This window comes from Uranotaenia lowii, chromosome 3, assembly GCF_029784155.1.
Source record: "Uranotaenia lowii strain MFRU-FL chromosome 3, ASM2978415v1, whole genome shotgun sequence".
In the NCBI taxonomy this organism is placed as follows: Eukaryota; Metazoa; Arthropoda; class Insecta; order Diptera; family Culicidae; genus Uranotaenia; species Uranotaenia lowii.
This window is the reverse complement of record NC_073693.1, coordinates 352395605-352416612: the sequence shown is the minus strand read 5'-3', so window position 1 is coordinate 352416612 and position 21008 is coordinate 352395605. Positions and strand designations below refer to the sequence as shown.

The window sequence follows — 21008 nt, the reverse complement described above, 5'->3', positions numbered from 1 at the left end:
TACAAAAAATTGACAAAAAATGACAAAAGACAAAATGACAAAAAATGACAAAAATGACAAAAAATGACAAAAATGACAAAAATGACAAAAATGACAAAAATGACAAAAATGACAAAAATGACAAAAATGACAAAAATGACAAAAATGACAAAAATGACAAAAATGACAAAAATGACAAAAATGACAAAAAATGACAAAAATGACAAAAATGACAAAAATGACAAAAATGACAAAAATGACAAAAATGACAAAAATGACAAAAATGACAAAAATGACAAAAATGACAAAATGACAAAAATGACAAAATGACAAAAATGACAAAAATGACAAAAATGACAAAAATGACAAAAATGACAAAAATGACAAAAATGACAAAATGACAAAATGACAAAAATGACAAAAATGACAAAAATGACAAAATGACAAAATGACAAAAATGACAAAAATGACAAAAATGACAAAAATGACAAAAATGACAAAAATGACAAAAATGACAAAAATGACAAAAATGACAAAATGACAAAAATGACAAAAATGACAAAAATGACAAAAATGACAAAAATGACAAAAATGACAAAAATGACAAAAATGACAAAAAGGACAAAAATGACAAAAATGACAAAAATGACAAAATGACAAAAATGACAAAAATGACAAAAATGACAAAAATGACAAAAATGACAAAAATGACAAAAATGACAAAAATGACAAAAAATGACAAAAATGACAAAAATGACAAAATGACAAAAATGACAAAAATGACAAAAATGACAAAAATGACAAAAATGACAAAAATGACAAAAATGACAAAAATGACAAAAATGACAAAATGACAAAATGACAAAATGACAAAAATGACAAAAATGACAAAAATGACAAAAATGACAAAAATGACAAAAATGACAAAAATGACAAAAATGACAAAAATGACAAAAATGACAAAAATGACAAAAATGACAAAAATGACAAAAATGACAAAAATGACAAAAATGACAAAAATGACAAAAATGACAAAAATGACAAAAATGACAAAAATGACAAAATGACAAAAATGACAAAAATGACAAAAATGACAAAAATGACAAAACTGACAAGAATGACAAAAATGACAAAAATGACAAAAATGACAAAAATGACAAAAATGACAAAAATGACAAAAATGACAAAAATGACAAAAATGACAAAAATGACAAAAATGACCAAATGACAAAAATGACAAAAATGACAAAAATGACAAAAATGACAAAAATGACAAAAATGACAAAAATGACAAAAATGACAAAAATGACAAAATATGACAAAAATGACACAAAAATGACACAAAAATGACACAAAAATGACACAAAAATGACACAAAAATGACACACGAATGACACAAAAATGACCCAAAAATGACACAAAAATGACACAAAAATGACACAAAAATGACACGAAAATTACACAAAAATGACAGAAATGACACAAAAATGACACAAAAATGACACACAAAGGACACAAAAATGACCCAAAAATGACACAACAATGACACAAAAATGACACAAAAATGACACAAAGGTGACATAAAAATGATACAAAAATGACACAAAAATGACACGAATATGGCACAAAAATGACACAAAAATGATACATAAAAGATAGAAAAATGATATAAAACTGATACAAAATAATACAAAAATATGACACAAAAATGATACAAAAAATGATTCAAAAATAATACAAAAATGATACAAAAATAATACAAAAATGATACAAAAATGATTCAAAAATGATACAAAAATGATACAAAAATGATACAAAAATGATACAAAAATGAAACAAAAATGATACAAAAATGATACAAAAATGATACAAAAAATAATAAAAAAATAATAAAAAAAAAGATAAAAATTGATACAAAAATGAAAAAAAAAATGATACATAAATGACACAAAAATGATACAAAAATGAAACAAAAATGACACAAAAATGACATAAAAATGATACAAAAATGGTACAAAAATGATTCAAAAATAATACAATAATGACACAAAAATGATATAAAAATGATTCAAAAATGATTCAAAAATGATACAAAAATGATACAAAATGAAATAAAAATGATATAAAAATGATACAAAAACGATACAAAAATGATACAAAAATGAAACATTAATGATACAAAAATGATACAAAAACGATACAAAAATGACACAAAGATGATACAAAAATAACACAAAAATCATTTAAAAATGATGCAAAAATGATACAAAAATGAAACAAAAATGATGGAATAATAATACAAGAACGATTCAAAATGATACAAAAATGATAAAAAATGATTCAAAAATAATTCAATATGACACAAAAATGATACAAAAATGATACAAAAATGATACAAAAATAATACAAAAATGACACAAAAATGACACAAAAATGATTCAAAAATGATACAAAAATTATACAAAAATGATACAAAAATGATACAAAACTGATACAAAAATGATACAAAAATGAAACATAAATGATACAAAAATGATACAAAAATGATACCAAAACGATATTTGATACCAAAATGATAAAAAAAATGATACAAAAATTAAGCAAAAATGATACACAAATGATACAAAAATGATACAAAAATTATACAAAAATGATTCAAAAATATTACAAAAATAATACACAAATGATACTAAAATGTTGTAAATATGATACAAGAATGATAAAAAAATGATACAAAAATGATTAAAAAATGACACAAAAATGATACAAAAATGATACAAAAATAACATCAAATTTATACTAAAATAACACAAAAATGTCCGCAAATGTCCTCAAATGACACAAAGATGATACAAAGCAGTCTTAACAAATTACCTAAATATTTTATCTATTTTAAAAGTTATACATAAATTTTAGCTCACGAAATTTACAAGAGAATTATACAAAAATTACAGATATTTTACTTTGATATTAAATCCAATTGTTTTCCCAAAATAATGTAGATTTCGAATTTTTGCTTATTCTCAAATGTTATCCTATTTCTCTTGAAAACAAGATTTCATAGACATAAAAAATACATGTTCGGATACAGATCGCATTTAAAAAAAAAAGGATTCATAAATTTTAAGCATCTTGAAGTAAATTTTTTTGCAGTCTTGTGAAATTTCAAGAAGCCCTTTTGAGATTAATTCACACTCTCATGAGTATAACCTACTCTCATATTTCAAAGCTTCAACTAAATGTTGTGATTGATAAAAGTTGATCGTTTTTTTTTAACCTTCAATCAATCATGGTTTCCAAACGATGTCGATCTCTTTTTTCGATGGCTTTCCAGTCCTGATTGTTCGCTATCACGGCCCCTTTCATGTTCGCTTGAATGTGAAAATGGTGCAAAAAATTAATGAAACCGTCGATTTTCGTCGTCAGCGCGTCTAGCGCCCAAAAGAAAAAAAAAATCTGCTCGACGTGACCTTCGTGATTGACGAAATTTGCAGTCATCTCATATTGGCTTGGTGGCATGGCAGGTTTACTTTCCCCTCTTCTCCGTGGAACGTATAGTCATCAATGGCTGTTCATTTTCCTGTGTTGTGACAAAGTTTGAAATTTGTCGATGGAGTTATGTTCAGATTTTTTATTTGATTTTTCGATATTATATGAGACCCCTCAGAGCCAAAGAGGTATATGTAAGTGTAAAATCGATTGGTGGTTTTTTTTCAGATTCTGAAAAAAATCGACATATTTTACGTTTGAAACAAAAATATATGGAAAATCACCAAAGTCAACAACTTAGACAACTTTTTTGTATTTATGCTAGAATTTGATTTGTCCGATGCATAAAATGTAAGAATTGTTTGTTTTCCATATTTTGTTTAAATATATAGTTTAAAAATATTCCATTTTTGTAATATTTTTTTCATCTCTTAAACTTATTTCAAGAAAGTCGTTTGATTTGGAGTGCTCTAAACTCTTTTCAACATAAAAAAAATCAATTTAAAATCGGAGCAAAACATTTTTCTCGTAACTTTATTGGAAAGGAAATTCAGAGTTTCGATAAAGGAAGGGAAATATCCCACACAAATATGTGTAGTTCCTCCCACGCAGCTGGAAGCGGAAAGCCTTCAATCTGTCCTGTTCCCTTCGACTTGCTTGCTATAAATAGGTCGAAAGTGTCTCTTGAGGGAAAAAGCTCTTCTCGCGGCTTTTGTGAAATTTTGCCTCTCTTGTGCTGTTATATTTAGGAAGGAAGGAAGGAAGGAAGAGGAAGGAAGGAAGGAAGACAATTTCGGTGTTTGCGGTACAACGACACAGAACGATTTCGAGAACGAGCTGAAACGCTTGGCTGGGAAACAATATCGTTGTAATAGTGTATACATTATTATGCACGTTCAGAGTGTAATAAGATGCGATAAAACGAAAGTAAAGTGCCATCTTTACCGGTTAATAGGATTTGGGAAGGTGACAAACTTGCCCGTAACTCGCTCGCTCGTTTTCGCAAACGCCATTCTCTGTGGCAAAAGCGTGCTGATCATAATGATATTTTACACCTTCAAACTCATTTGGTGTTCAATTTCATAATATTATATAAGATTGGACAATCAATGGCTCTCAAGTCGTTATTTCCCACTGGAAAGCAATTTTGGCTGATGATTGTTGCTCAATAAGGTATCATCTTACTATCAAATTGTTGTTTATTTGAAAACTGACTTATCAATTTTAACAAACTTATCGTTCTTTCACTGTTGTCGTTCTTTCAAATTACATCTGATAATAAAATTCATATTTTTCCGATGTTTAGAAAAGAATTTTTTTCACTGATTTTGACTACATTAAATGAAAAAATACAATAATTTTTTTTTATCACTAAACACTTCCTAATGCCATCATTGAGTAATCAGAAGCTTTTGGCTCTTTTACCTGATTCAGGTTTTCAAACTATAGTCAGCAGTACTGTGGATTTTCGTTAAGCTGTCCATTGTAAACTTTTTGGAATACATAGGTACTCGGATGTGAATTTTTAACAACCGTACAATGTTTTCGTTGACACTTTTCAATCGGACATTTGACGGTCGCCATGTGAGACAAACATTTCCCATTTACAGCATCTCAGGGGTTTTTGATTCATTATGATGATTTTCTACGTCAAGTGGCATCCTACCAGTGCTTGAATGAGTCAAAATCAATTAAGGGAAAAGCAGGCTGTATGCGCTTAGTAGGAAAAGTATTGATTTATCGAAAATTTCTACAAATAGGTATGTGTACTAAAACTGTAAGCTATCTGAACATTTTAGCGATTTTTGTATCGAAATCCCTCAGAGCAACAAAGAATCCAAACAACCAAATGTTCGGATAACATTTCTTTATCAGGTTTAATCAGCATAATGATCGGCGCAAGGTTGTGCGAACCCCCCCGGTTTTAACCCCCCTTATGAAGATTTTTTCTAAGTAATAATATCAGCTCACAAATGAATTTACTGCAGTAACGAGAAATTTCATGACCCCAAAAGGAATTTAAAATCAGTGTTAATCAACACGTCCCAAAATTGGTTCGCCTCTGGCAGAATTTAGACTTACATCATTCTAGGACAAAAACATTTCTTCTAACGGCACTACAAGTTCACAAATTGGAAATTAGTTTTGTTTATAAATTTCTAATTGAAATTTTACAATTCTATTTTATTCAAGCTCAAACCTTGGAAATTGAAATGCCTCAACTCGTCTTAAAATTGTTTTTTTAGGAAGTGAAACCAGTGAAACTACACAAGTTCAGTCAGACCATAGAAACTTCAAAATTTATTCATCAAATACTAATTCAACACATCAATAAGCTGGCAGCCATATGACAGTTTTTTACTACTCACGAGTCAACAGAATAAGCAAAAAACATCTTAAACTTAGTATCTATTATAAGGTTGCCAGATTGCCCGATTTTATCCGGGTTTGCCCGGATATTTAATATAAAATTTGTAAAAAGTCCGGCCCGGCCCGGTTGCCCGGATTCCATTAGAAAAGCCTGGATTTTGTCCGAATTTATTCTCATTTTAATTCTCAAATCACACTTTAAAAATCAAATTGTGTTATAAATTTATTTTATTTATGCGTCCAAAACAAGCAAGTTTTAAAAAAATAATCATGAATGGTTTTTTGTAAGCCTAAAATACGATTTAAAATCTGTTGATAAGTTTTGGTGAAAAAAAGTTTTTTTTCAACTTTTTTTTCTTGATTGTTGATGAGTAATTTCTAGGTTTTGACCAAATTTGCCCGGATATTGCCAGGATGTTAGTCGACCTTTTTTTAAATCAAATGCCTGGATTTTGCCAGATTTTTAGATAAAAATAGCCTGGTTTGTCCGGCTCGGATACGTGTTGAAAAAAATTCTGGCAATCTTAATCTATTACTCTATTAATATTCACATTGATTCTAAAGAAAATCGTTTAAGTCATATCAATTTTTCTTCTTAATAATAAACTTCAAAAGAGCTTTTCAAACTACAAAAGGCCATATAATTTACATTTCCGAGGATCAAATGATTTAAAAGTTAATTTTGATTAGTTTGGGTGCCCAAATATCCAATAGTTTATTCATTTTTTTTATTAGCTTTTGTTTTTTAAATAACTTTTGAAAGTAAATTTAAAACAATTAAAGAAATTTCTGCGCCTTTTTGACAATACTGTGATACAATACATACATTTTGAAAATATTTTTTTCTAAATAACTGATCAACTTTCCCCGAGATCTCAAGTAGTTTTGACTTCTGCGAAAAATAGATTTTTTTGCTTACTTTTTATCATTCTGTAAATTATAGGAATTTGAAAGAATAAAAAAAAAAAGTTGAAGCAAAATCATCAAATTGTTTTGCAGTTTTCAACAAATTTGCTGAATGAAATGAAACTTTTTCTAAACTTTCTTAAGCATTGTCTGAAATGTTTGTATTATCTTTTCAAATTTCTAAAAAGTTTAGAACTGAAATTAGAATATCTAGGCTAAATATTGTTGTTGATTAAATGGATGAGAATAAACAAACTCAGAATCAGTTTTTGTCATGTAGGTTTGATGATTCATTATTTATCAATGAATTCACTTCATCATTAGTTATCAATGAATTTCACTCAAATCTGATTCATTGTTTAACTTAAAAACGCCATACCACCAAAACTAGAGGAGATAGACGATTGTGGCAATGGATTTGTTTTGAGGACGTCAAAATTTTCCAAATCAATCAAAAATGCTGTTCTGAAAGTTGGCTATTCATTTGTACAAAAACCCGATTTAATACACTTAACAGTGGATTGGAGCCTTTCTAACAGAGTGTAAGTTATATTTGGAAATATATAAAATAATATAGAATACACATGATAGATTCCTTCCCTCTGCGTCATATAAGTATGATTTCAGATATTCAAACAAGAAAAATTCCGATCTCAATATAAAAAAATGATGCATAGTACGTTTTTTGGGGAAAAGCGAACTGGTATGTAAGGAGTTCATTTTATGTATGGAAAGAATGGTATTTAAACAGTTGAATTTCCAAGTCTTATAACACGCTGAAATGGTGCCGTGGTAGCAACCAGAACTTTCACGATGCTGGTCACGGTTCGAATCTTACTGTTTTTTTATGCTTTTTTTACTGAATAAGTAAGGGGCTGTTCACTAATTACGTAAGCACATAGGGGGGTGGGGGGGTTTCATATTTGCTTACGATCTCTTATCAGGGGGGGTAGGGGGGGTATCCAAAAATCTTACGTAAGAAATATAACATTAAAAATTCATCACAGGCACAGCCATGATGTTATGTTATTTATCTTTTAATGTCTTTTAATTAATAAAAAAAAATTGCAGGTTCTATAAAATTTATAAGGAACCTATTCAAACAAACATGCAATCGAAAACACTAAATCACATTATTAAAAAAAGTTCGCCGCTTTTCGCTTTCCATCATAACAATCTATTTAATTGATACATTTATAGAAACAACAAGGAAAATGGCGCTTTGTGATATCACGATTTGAATCCATCATATTTCGAAAATGACTTCATCCAGAAAAAATCTTTGAAAATCAATAAAAGGCGCTTTAAATAATGAATTTCTAGACAATATTTCAGTGATAGACACTATCAACTCTAATTTTTTTTAAAGATTTACCAAAAAATCCTAAAACTTTATCGCTTACCACTGAATGAGTCTGAACTTTAAGGTTAGTTGACAACGTGATTGTAGTTAAACATTTTTGACCCAATTCTAGTAGTATAGAATGATATTTTAAATTTTTTTTAATGATTTTCATAAAACATAATAATTTTTCATGGTACCTTGTGCTAACTAGATCTCTCTTTTTGAAATCGGAATTTAGATTTCATATTGTTTATTCGATTGTGGAAATTTAATGAAAATTATTGTTACCCCAAACATGTCTTAAATAAGGTTTTCTTTAATCGTTTATGACATTTCATCTGTTGTTTTGTATAGATTGTGCTTTTCAAATATAGTTTTTTAATTTTACTTAAAAAGTGCTTTGCTTTGAAGCATGTATGTCATAGTTAGATCTTACAAGGGGGGGGGGGAGGGGGGGGGTTTTGAAAAATCTTACTTTGTCTTATCAAGGGGGGAGGGAGGGTTGAAAATTTCCAAAATCGTGCTTACGTAATTAGTGAACGGCCCCTAAAACCAACTACAATATTGATGGATAGCCGTGACACGTGGCCTAGCATGATACCTTTTTTAGAGCTCAACCATGCATAAAAGAAAAAATTCTCACAAAAGCAGGGGAAAGTAATATGACTATTAAATGATTAATCTCATTCTGAAAACTAAATCTGAAATCTTATTCTGATTCTAAAGTTTGAATTTTGAGTTACAGCACTTAGTCTAATATTTGAATATAATTTCCAATTTCAAATTCCAGGTTGATCTTTAATCCGAATTCTTAATCAGAATTCTAAATCTGAATTCTCAATCTGAATTCTGAATCTGAACTCAGAATTTAAATTATGAATCTGAATTCTGAATTCAAATTCAGAATTAAGATTTTAGAATTAAGAATTTAGAATTCAGAATTCCGAATTCAGAATTCAGAATTCTGGATTCTGAATTCTCAATTCAAAATTTTGAATTTTGAATTCTTAATTTTAATTCTGAATCTGAATTCTAAATCTGTATTCTATATCTGAATTCTGTATCTGAATCTGGAATCAGGATTCTAAATCTGAATCTGAATTCTAATTCTGGATTCTGAATCTGAATTCTGAATCTGATAAAGATGGATAGAAAAATGAAGAGAAAAGAGCAAAAGAACATTTTTGCAAGGAAAACTTATAAACGCACACCATACTTTACCCCGCAACATCAATCATTATAAATTTTCAATGCCGATATTCTTTCTCCAAGAATCTAAATTTTCACCGATGTGCTGAAAATAAATTTACAAAAATCTGAATTCTGAATCTGAATTCTAAATCTAAATTCTGATTGTGAATTCTGAATTTGAATTCTGAATCTGAATTCTGAATCTGAATCTAAATTCTGAATCTAAATTCTGAATCTGAATTCTGAATCTGAATTCTGAATCTGAATTCTGAATCTGAATTCTGAATCTGAATTCTGAATCTGAATTCTGAATCTGAATTCTGAATCTGAATTCTGAATCTGAATTCTGAATCTGAATTCTGAATCTGAATTCTGAATCTGAATTCTGAATCTGAATTCTGAATCTGAATTCTGAATCTGAATTCTGAATCTGAATTCTGAATCTGAATTCTGAATCTGAATTCTGAATCTGAATTCTGAATCTGAATTCTGAATCTGAATTCTGAATCTGAATTCTGAATCTGAATACTGAATCTGAATTCTGAATCTGAATTCTGAATCTGAATTCTGAATCTGAATTCTGAATCTGAATTCTGAATCTGAATTCTGAATCTGAATTCTGAATCTGAATTCTGAATCTGAATTCTGAATCTGAATTCTGAATCTGAATTCTGAATCTGAATTCTGAATCTGAATTCTGAATCTGAATTCTGAATCTGAATTCTGAATCTGAATTCTGAATCTGAATTCTGAATCTGAATTCTGAATCTGAATTCTGAATCTGAATTCTGAATCTGAATTCTGAATCTGAATTCTGAATCTGAATTCTGAATCTGAATTCTGAATCTGAATTCTGAATCTGAATTCTGAATCTGAATTCTGAATCTGAATTCTGAATCTGAATTCTGAATCTGAATTCTTTTTTTTTTTTTTTTTTTTTTTTGTACGCTTTATTTTTAGAGGGATTAACCAAATGTTTTCACCCTCATTTTTAAGTTTGAACTTTCTACATCACACTAGATTTCACTATATAATGCACTGTTTTTAAGAAATTCAATAAGTTTTTTCTCACTATCCTTGTTGTTTTCAAGGATTTTTTCTAGTCCACCTTCTATTTCAAAGTTTTGTCTCTGGGTGGAATATTTTCTGCAGTCTGTCAAAAGATGTTTCACTGTTATCACTACACCACAAGAACTACACGTTGGTTCTTCCTTCGCTTCCAGTATGTGACCGTGAGTCAACCTCGTGTGTCCCGTTCTTAGTCTCGTGAGAATCCTTTGCTCCTTCCTGCTTTTGACGTCCGTCCATTTTCCTGTGATAGATTTTATTTCTCGAAGTGCTGTGTCCTGTTCGTTCCACCATTTTTGTCCATGTGATCTCCACAGTATTTGTCGAACCCACTTTTGCGCGTCCGCTTTGGGTGTTTTTATCTGGATAATTCCACCGTCTCTTCCAAGATTTGCCAGTCTGTCTGCTTGTTCATTTCCAACTATTCCAATATGGCTCGGAATCCAAACTAGTGCTACGTGTTTTAGATTTTTGTGTTTCAAAATGCTTTGAATGATTGGATGTTTTACTCCACTTTCTAGGGCTGAAAGCACGCTGGCTGAATCTGTGAATATTGCTGTTGATCTATTTGCAATCTGGACGGCCATTTGAATTGCTAGCGCTTCAGCTGAAAATATGGAATACGAGTTTGGCAGTTGACTAGCAATATTTTCATCGGCTTCGTGAAATATCCCAATTCCAACTTTCCCGTTTGCTAATGATCCGTCGGTATAGATTTTTTTGCTGCAACGATATTCAGTGTTGTTAAGATGAACATACATTGCAGTCGCAGATTTTTTATTTCCTCCGGTTTTAAATCGATTTTTTATGGTCCAGTCAATTTTGGGAAGATTATTATTCCAAATTTTAGCATTTTCAGTTTGTAGCTTTAGAACAGGGGGGATTTTGTGGTTAGTGATACCTTCAAGAAGAACATTAGCTCTGTTTAAGATATAGTTTTCGTTGAAATTTACCCTTTCAGCTATCCAAGTAGCTTTTCTTGTCCAGTTTTCCTACCTACCTAAGGGTCCAGCGCCGATTGACCGGCGCATAGGGCTGAGATAAAAGATCTCCACTGCTGGCGATCCGGAGCCAGCGTCTTCACTTGCTGCCAGCCAAGGTTCTCGTCAACTGTGCGGATTTCAGCGGCTAGACTTCGCCGCCACGAGCTTTTGGGCCTGCCTCTTCTTCGATGCCCATCTGGATTCCAGTCAAGCGCCTCTCTGCAAATCTCGTTTTCATCTCTTCGCAGCGTGTGCCCAATCCATCTTCACTTACGTTCCCGAATCTCGATTTCTAGCGCCTTTTGATGACACCGGCGATGAAGTTCAACGTTTGAGATCCAGTTGCCAGGCCACCAAGCGCGAATGATGTTCCGCAGGCACCGATTCACAAAAACTTGCAGTTTTCGCGTCGTCACCGCATATGTGCACCAAGTCTCACACCCGTACAGCAATACGGATTTGACGTTTGAGTTGAAGATTCGGATCTTAGTTCGTAGAGAGATCTGGCGTGACCGCCAGATGTTTCGGAGACTCGCAAACGCAAATCGGGCTTTTCTGATCCGGGTTTCGATGTCCTTCTTGGTACCACCATCAGGCGTAATCTGGCTACCAAGATACTGGAAGCACTCCACTGTCTCAACCTGTTGTCCAGCTACCACGAAATTGGAACGATTTTCTGTATTGATTTCCATCGACTTGGTCTTTCCGACATTGATTTTGAGACCTGCTGCCTTGGAGCTTTCGGTGAGGTCGTCGAGTTTGCTCTGCATGTCTTGTTGTGTTTGGGCGAGCAAAACAATATCGTCTGCCAGGTCAAGGTCGTTCAGTTGCTCCATGGTTGAAGGATTCCACGGCAATCCTCGGTTTGGTCTACAGTCAATCGATCCAGTCAAGATCTCATCCATTACGATGAGAAAAAGCAGCGGTGACAAAATACATCCTTGTCTCACTCCAGCAGTTACCGGGATTGGTTCGGACAAGACACCGTCGTGTAAGACCTTGCACGAAAATGCCTCGTACTGTGCTTCGATGAGATGGACTAGTTTCTCTGGGACCCCTCGTCGTCTAAGAGCAGCCCAGATGTTTTCGTGGTTCAGTCGGTCAAATGCTTTTTCGAAATCAACGAACACCAGCAGAAGAGAGTCCTGGAATTCGTTGATTTGTTCCAGTATTATTCGTAGCGTTGTGATGTGGTCCACACATGATCGTCCGGATCGGAATCCAGCTTGTTGCCGTCGGAGTGTAGCGTCGATTTTCTCCTGGATCCTGTTCAGGATCACTTTGCAGAGTACTTTAAGGGTTGTACAGATCAAAGTTATGCCACGCCAGTTACCGCACTCTGTTAGGTCTCCTTTCTTTGGGACCTTTACGAGGATACCCTGCATCCAGTCGGCCGGGAATGTTGCAGTATCCCAAATGTCAGCGAAAAGACGGTGCAACATTTGTGCTGACAAGGCAGGGTCGGCTTTGAGCATTTCAGCAGGAATGCAATCGATTCCAGGCGCTTTGTTGGATTTCATGTCCTTGATTGCCGCTTCTATTTCAGCCAGCGTGGGCGCTTCCGAGTTGACGCCATTAATGCGACTTACTGTGGGCGCCTCGAGCTGCGGGTTCTGTTGGCCATTGCTATTTGTAACTCGGAAAAGTTGATCAAAATGCTCAGTCCAACGCTTGAGCTGATCTGTTCGATCTGTCAGCAGCTGACCTGCTCGGTTTTTCAGCGGCATTCTTGCATTAGTCCTTGCACCACTAAGGCGGCGAGAAATATCATATAATAATCGGATATCTCCAATGGCGGCGGCTCTTTCTCCCTCTTCGGCTAGGGAGTTTGTCCAGGCTCTCTTGTCTCGTCTACAAGCTCGTTTAACTGCCTTTTCCAGCTCCGCATATCGTAAGCGGGCGGCTGCTTTGGCTGACCCGGTACATGCCTGCTCAATTCCGACTTTCGCCTTTCTCCGATCATCGATCATCCTCCAGGTTTCATCCGACATCCATTCACTTCGTCTTCCACAAACTTTACCGAGAGTACCATGGCTCGTCGTGATAAAGGCATTCTTGATTCCACACCACTGTTCTTCGACTGTTCCGTCTGTCGGCAGTTCCGAGGCTCGGGATTCTAGCTGTTCAACGTATGCCCTTTTCACCTCTGGATTCTCCAACCGGCGGACGTCGTATCGACACCCGACTTTCTCCTCGCGCCGTTGGACACGCGCAACCCTCAGTCGTATCTCGCCAAGGACGAGGTGATGGTCGGATGCAATGTCTGCGCTTCGTTTGTTGCGGACATCAAGAAGGCTCCTTCTCCATTTTCGACTGATGCAGATGTGGTCAATTTGATTTTCTGTTCGGCCATCTCGGGATACCCAAGTGACCTTATGTGCTGGTCGATGGGGGAAGAGCGATCCACCGATCACCATGTTGTTGTTGCCACAAAATTCTACAAACAGCTCTCCGTTTTCGCTCATCTGTCCTAGACCATGGCGCCCCATGATGCGCTCAAAGTCCTGATTATCGGAGCCAATCTTTGCGTTGAAGTCGCCTAAGTGGATTTGAATGTCACCCTTCGGAATTCTCTCAACCACGCTGTTCAATTGACTGTAAAACTGCTCTTTCTCCTGCAAATCGGCAACGTCAGTTGGCGCATAACACTGGACCATTGTAAGGTTTCTAACCCGTGTTCTGAATCTGGCTACGATTATTCTTTCGTTTATCGGTTTCCATCTTATGAGGGCCGCATGGGCCTGCGGGCTTAACAGGAAACCAACTCCTCGTTCCCGAGTAGCATGTTCTCCTCGTATGCCAGAGTAAAGCAGTACTTGCCCGGACTGTGTCTTGTGTTCTCCAGTGTTAGGCCAACGGACTTCGCTCAGTCCCAATATCTCTAGCTTGAGGCGGCTAGCTTCTCTAGCAAGTTGAGCCAGCTTTCCTGGCTGGGCAAGGGTCAAAACATTCCAAGTTCCAATTCTAGTCCGTGTTTTCATGCTAAAAGTCGTTGCCAAAGTTCCAATTCGGTTATTTCTTCTCTCAGTTTCTGTAACAATATAAGGTATCAGGAGCAGTAGGTTGTTAGCCTAAAGTCCCTATCCCGCGATGGGGCTGCCATCTTGGACTTAGCTGGCGGGAGCCGCATTTCATAAATTCAGCCGCTTGCTGCAAGACAGACGCTGTTTGAGCCGCCCCTGACCTGGAGAACAGACGCTCGGTTGTTGTTGCACGCCGCCCCTGACCTGGGGAACAGACGCGTGCGGCCACCTTCTCAGTCTGCATGCGACCAAAGCATCCACCGGGGTTGGGTACCCGATCTCCGCTTAGGTTACTCGCACCCCAGCCGGCACCGCGGGGAGGTAGAGATAGGAGTTGTGAATAAGAGGTGATATGACCACTATGGGGTCTCGTGTTGCACATTATCCACCGTTTACCAGCCAGTTTTCGGCAGCAAGATATTCAAATGGAAGAACACCGTTTTCTACGTATAATGCTGATATTGGTGTAGTATAAAATGCACCAGATGCCGTTCTCAACATATTATGGTAGATGGTTTTCAGTTTTAATATTTCTTGCGGTTCAAAGCATTCCCATCCGTAGAATAGTTTGGATATCACAGTAGCAAAGCCAATTTTTAGTAGTGTTTCACGACTACCATATCTACTAATTATTTTAAGAAAACGATTTCTTATTTCACAATCCTTTTGCAAAGTTTTGATGTGAGAGTTGGCATTTCCTTTTTGATTTATGCTAACGCCCAATATTCGCATGTTTCTTTTTCTTAAAATTTCTGTTCCGTTTGCTGTGAGCGCTTTCAATCTATAGAAATAGTGCCGACCTTTCGTTCCGGAGCAAGTGTGAAGAAGAGAGCTCTTTTCGGCATTTATTGAAAAGCCATTTTTTTCTGCCCATCGTATCGTTGCATCAATCCCTTTTTGTAGGTTTTTTTCTACAAATTGCAGAAAATTTACTCCCACAAATGAGTAAAATGTCGTCGGCATATATTAATACGGTTGTGCATCTAGGAATCGATTCGAAGACACCGTTTATCACCAACAGAAATAATGTTGGTGAAATCACGGAGCCCTGAGGTACCCCGGTTTCTTGTTGGCGTGCGGAAGAAAGTGCACCACTTACTCCCACGCGGAATATTCTATCCTTAAGAAAATTTCTCACCATTTGGTAAGTTCTGTTTCCGATTTTCGATTTAATCAGAGCTTGTAATATACTTTGTCGCCAGGTTCGATCGAAAGCTTTCGAGAGGTCTAGAGACACGAGCTCTGAATGTTTGTTTTCGTGACGGTGTTCCGTTAAAATATCTTTTAATTGGCTAAGATAACTAGTGGTGCCTCTGCCACTACGGAAAGCATGCTGATTTCGGTGAAGGATATTATTTTCTTCTAGGTAATGCTGTATTCTACGATTGATCATCCTTTCGTATATTTTTGCAATACACGAAGTCAGAGCGATTGGGCGAAAGCTTACAACTTCGCCAGGTTTAGGAATTGGAATGATTCTGCTTTCTCGCCATTCCGCTGGGTAATCTCCTTTTTGCCAAAGAACGTTGAAAAATTTTAGAATTATCCTTTTTGCAATGGGTGGCATGTTCGTAATCATGCTATAGGTAACATCATCCGGACCTGTTGCTTTACCAGCGCACTTGCTGAGAGCAGAGTTCAGTTCTGCTCCTGAGAAATCAGTATCCAAAGTTTCGTTGACGGAAATAGACGGGGGTAGCTGACACATGTTTTGATCAGGATAGTTGTGCGTGAAATTATCTTGGAAATTATCTGCAATGTGATTTGCTATTTCTAGTGGGTCTTCAGTATATTCTTCGTTTATCGTTAATGTAATGGTTCGGCCAGTTTTCTTTCCTGTAATTTTTCCGAATCTTTGCCACATTAGGGAGGCTGGTGTATGGATATTGAAGGAGCTGGCAAATTCTATCCATGCATCTTTTTTGGCTTTTTGAACTGCTTCCTTTGCTACAGCTCTAGCTTTCCTAAAATTTTCATTTCTTTCTGCCCAGTTTTCATCTGTTTTCAGAGTTTTTCGTAAAATTTTCCAATTTTCTTTACGGGATTTAATTTTATCGTTTATTTCTTCAGTCCACCAGGGCGCATATTTTGGGGCAGTGTTACCTGAAGTTCGTGGGATTGATCGTTTGGCTGTTTCATATATAGTTTTAGTTATGTTGTTAATATTCGGTTCAACGATGGACAGGAGTTCGTCGCTTATTTCTTCTTGGTATTTCTCCCAATTGGCCTCTTTAATTTTCCATTTTTTGATAACGGGTAATTTTGCGCAGTTACCATCCAGCTTGACAAAGATCGGTAAGTGATCGCTATTAAATGGATCCGAGTGGATTGACCATTTTAATCTTTCTAGGATTGATGTAGATGCAAAAGTCACGTCTATTGATGTGTCTTGATTTTCTCTGGAAGGACTGAATCTAGTAATGGAGCCATCATTTAACGGTGTCATTTCGTAGTCAGCTGCCCAATTGAAAATTGTTTCACCCATGAAATTTGAGGTTTTGTCCCATGTTATGTGACGTCCATTAAAGTCTCCGCCAACAAGAAAAGGGGGGTGAAGATTTTCCATAAGTGATCTTAGTGCTCTATTCGCACTGCTTTGGTATGCTGATTTAAGATGGTTATAAATACAAAGCAGAGTTACTTTTATGGGGGAAAGCAACCTGACTGCTACCGCTGGAATTTGTGGATCAAGCTCGATGACTTCATGCGGTACATTTTTCAATATACCAAGAACTGCGTGCCCTTTTTTTGAGTTCGGTCGGAATTTAGATTGGTATATGTAATAGTTACCCTCCCAGAAAGAGTTGTAAGTATCGGTTAGTGTCTCTTGTAACATTATACTTATCGGTAATTTGTTCCAGACCAGGTTCGTGAGCTCCGTTTCGTTCCTCCAAAATCCTCGAATATTCCATTGTAGAACTAGTGGCTGACCTCTAGACCTCGCGGGACGAGGTGTCGAAGTTGTGGATGGATTTGTAAAATTTCTACTGGTTCCTTCGCCGGGGTCAAAGTCTGTTGTTCTGTTCGCCCTTCCTGGTGTAAGCGAATTGTAGGAGATGTGTTGTTCCGAATTTTGGGTTGACCTAGGAAAGGGGAGCGAGTTTGAAACTGTTCGGCTTGGATTGTTAAGGGAACTTACTTGCAAGTGCCCCGGTTGCCCCCGTACGGCACACTCTCGACGAACATCTGGCGTCCCAGGATCATGCCAAGCAGCCGACGGGGGGCGAGGGCTTTGGGACAACGTTGCGCCTATCTGGGCTGTGGGAGAAGGTTCACCGTCGACGGGTATGAGGATTGCGTCCCGGAGGGTTAGCCTATCATCCCACATATTACCCGGGAACCCTACTACACTTTCGGAGATCCCGTGCCACAGATGGCCTGGTTCCGTGGATTGATTGTTTATGTTGCTGGTTGTGGTAGTTGGTAAATGTGTGGCGATCATTTGTTCTGTTGTTGCGTTTACTGTTATCCATTTATTTCCGAAAAAACTGCTCCTTGTCGGTATCCATGCTTTCGTCGTTTTCTTCCAATACTGCTTCTTCATTCTCTTCTTCATCTTCATCTTCATCATTTTCGTTTTGTTTCGCGTTCTTATTTTTCTTTTTGTTGGCTAGTGGGGATGGTGGTCCTCTTTTTGTTGGCTTATCATCGTGTTTAGTTTGTTGTTGTGATTTAGTGGCTTGTCTCGTCGCCATTGGGGGAGGAGGCTGTGTATTTGGTTTTTTTGGAACGTTTTTAGGAACTTGAAAACCTAATTTTGGCTGTTGTTCTTGTACTTGGTGTTTTTTAAATTGTTGTTGTACTGCTGCATGAAATTGTTCTGGTTGTTGCTGTTGGTTGGAAACAGGAGTTGTCCTTCCAGATCGATTTACTGGAGAAACAGCTCGGCTGCGATTTTTGTTTGGTGTCATTGTTGGGGAAATGTTATGTTCTCGGAAATAGTTTTTAACTCTTTCCTTATATAATGCAAACTCGGCTTCAATTTTTGAATATTGCTCTTTTTCTTTCATTAAGATTTCAACTTTTTCGTTCAGGTTTTTAACGTTGGCTATCAGAGAATCAATCAGCTTATCCTTTTTAACACTGTCCGCATCGGTGACCGACGCATAAGTGGGTGTAGCGTTTGGCATGCTAACCCTTTTCCGAGCTTCAGCCCAGGAAATGGACTCATCCGTTTTTACACGAATGACCGCTTCCTCATGGCGATACAGAGGGCATTTCCTCCCCGCCGCGGAGTGTTCGTTGTTCTCTTCCGGACAGTGTGGGCATTTGAAATTTTCCTTACATGAATTATCAGTGTTCGAGTGATTTCCGGCACATCGAGTACAGCGCGTTTTTCCTTGACACCGTTTTTTGGTATGTCTGTATTCCAGACAATTTCTGCAGATCATTGGGTTTTCGTAGTACGTACGAACCGCAACTTTCATCCACCCAAAATACACTTCTTTAGGAAGACGTGTACTGCCAAATGTTAAGACCATTAATGGTGTATTAACTGGCTGTTTATCAATGAATTTAGTAATTTTCCTAACGGAAATTACTCCTTGGCTTTTCAGCTGATCTAGAATTTCGCTTTCGGAGAGATTTGTTGATTCCGGTTGGTAAACTATTCCCAATGTTTTATTCAATCCCGGATGATCAAATATTTCCACAGTTGTGTTTGTATCAAGGACTTTAATTTTTTTCAATTCCTCTGCTAGCTTGATGTTGTAAGTACTTAGGGTGTAGCTTGACCCTTTTCCGTCGATCGCCATCTCAACCTCTTTTTTAAGCGGTTTTCCCAGCTTGCTTTCGATGATTGATGAGAACCAGAATGGATTGTTTGGTAGAGGGTTGGGGTTTTCTGCTGCACGTTTAACCATAAGGAAAATTTTGCGACCATCAAATGTTGATGAACGCATATATGGGGGGATTGGAGACGAATCCACATCAACTGTGGGGCCCCCATCCCCGGGGGACGCGCCTGGCATGGCGCTTTAAATTTTCACACTTTTTCTTCTTCCGTTATTTTTCCACCAGGTAAGAAAGATTGAAGGGAAATACCCCTAGTAACCCAATATGGGGAGGGACCCTACCCACCCCTCTCTTCCGTTTCTTTTTTCAGGGATCACAAGCAAACTGTCGCTACCAGGCGACCAGGTTCGCTAGAGTGTGTTTGCTATTCCACCAAACACGAACACGTGTTTTTTATCGAGCTTTTTCCCTTATTTCTCACTCCCGCCACTGTGCGTGCGAAACGCTCCGCTCTTCTTTTATTTCTCTCGCTCCCGTTCACTTTGACCCGTAAGCTTTTTATGGCAAGAGCGAGCTTTTGCTTCGCTGCTAACCACTATTATTCACTCTCTCTGTTTCGAACTACTCAGCTGTTCCGCTTGGTTGTCTTCGTAAACACTACCGCGCGCCAAAACAATTTCGAATTTTTTAGCCCTTCACTTAGGCTGCCCGATATACGGGACTTCACGCACACTATTTCGTGCTCACTGTATAGATATCTATTGGGGACTATCTATATGTGCTTTACCCAAACACGAGGGGAATTATCGAAACAGTATCACTCCAATAAATCTCTCCTGTGCTCACTTCACTGAGTTATACTTTCAAAACACCATAAACCGGATGTTCATGCGTAAGCTTAACGATAATTAATACCCGTTTGTCACTTCCGACATGCGATTATAGGAAAAATTCTCCGCCGAACGATTTGATAGAACTGCCTCTTACCACTGAATATCATCTGAATTCTGAATCTGAATTCTGAATCTGAATTCTGAATCTGAATTCTGAATCTGAATTCTGAATCTGAATTCTGAATCTGAATTCTGAATCTGAATTCTGAATCTGAATTCTGAATCTGAATTCTGAATCTGAATTCTAAATCTGAATTCTGAATCTGAATTCTGAATCTGAATTCTGAATCTGAATTCTGAATCTGAATTCTGAATCTGAATTCTGAATCTGAATTCTGAATCTGAATTCTGAATCTGAATTCTTAATCTGAATTCTTAATCTGAATTCTGAATCTGAATTCTAAATCTGAATTCTGAATCTGAATTCTGAATCTAAATTCTGAATCTAAATTCTGAATCTGAATTCTGAATCTGAATTCTGAATCTGTGTTGTGGCCATGAAAAGCCATTGGACTGTAGGAGCGGCGCTTGGCAAAACAACCACTGATGGGACTCACTCCCCCTGCGGGAGCGAGCCTCTTTTAGACAACCCCTGGTGGTTGTCTCACCAGTGGAGGCAGGTCCTCGGACTGGCTGCCTGGAGGCCAAGGCCGATCGATCACCGTCACCACAGTGATCGCGAACTAAACTCTTCTAAGGTGGGGCTCTGATAAGAGCCGATTGGATCGGAAGCAAGCGAGGAGGAAGCACAGAGGAACAACACACTTTAGTACTGGAACATTCTGGATTTATTTCTCGGACTATTTCCACTAATTCACACTACGACGAGTATCGTCGGCTTCTTCTCCTCGGGTGGTCTCAGAGAAGGCCACTGCTGGCTGGCCCTTCTTTTCCTTACATCCGCTTCTACATCCGGTTCGAAGGACCATTTCCATGTTGGAACTCGACTCGTGGGCTGTATGTAGAGGGGCATTGGGAACGACCACTGGGTACCCGCTCCCCTTGCGGGATTGGGCCGGACAGGGCA

At 36.8% G+C, this 21008-nt stretch overlaps 1 protein-coding gene across 8 annotated transcripts in view; it reads left to right on the top strand.

Annotated features, from left to right (window-relative positions):
• Nucleotides 1-21008, top strand: part of LOC129754674 (high affinity cGMP-specific 3',5'-cyclic phosphodiesterase 9A) — a 711945-nt gene that overhangs the window by 476909 nt on the left and 214028 nt on the right. The gene's annotated exons all lie outside the window — the stretch shown is intronic.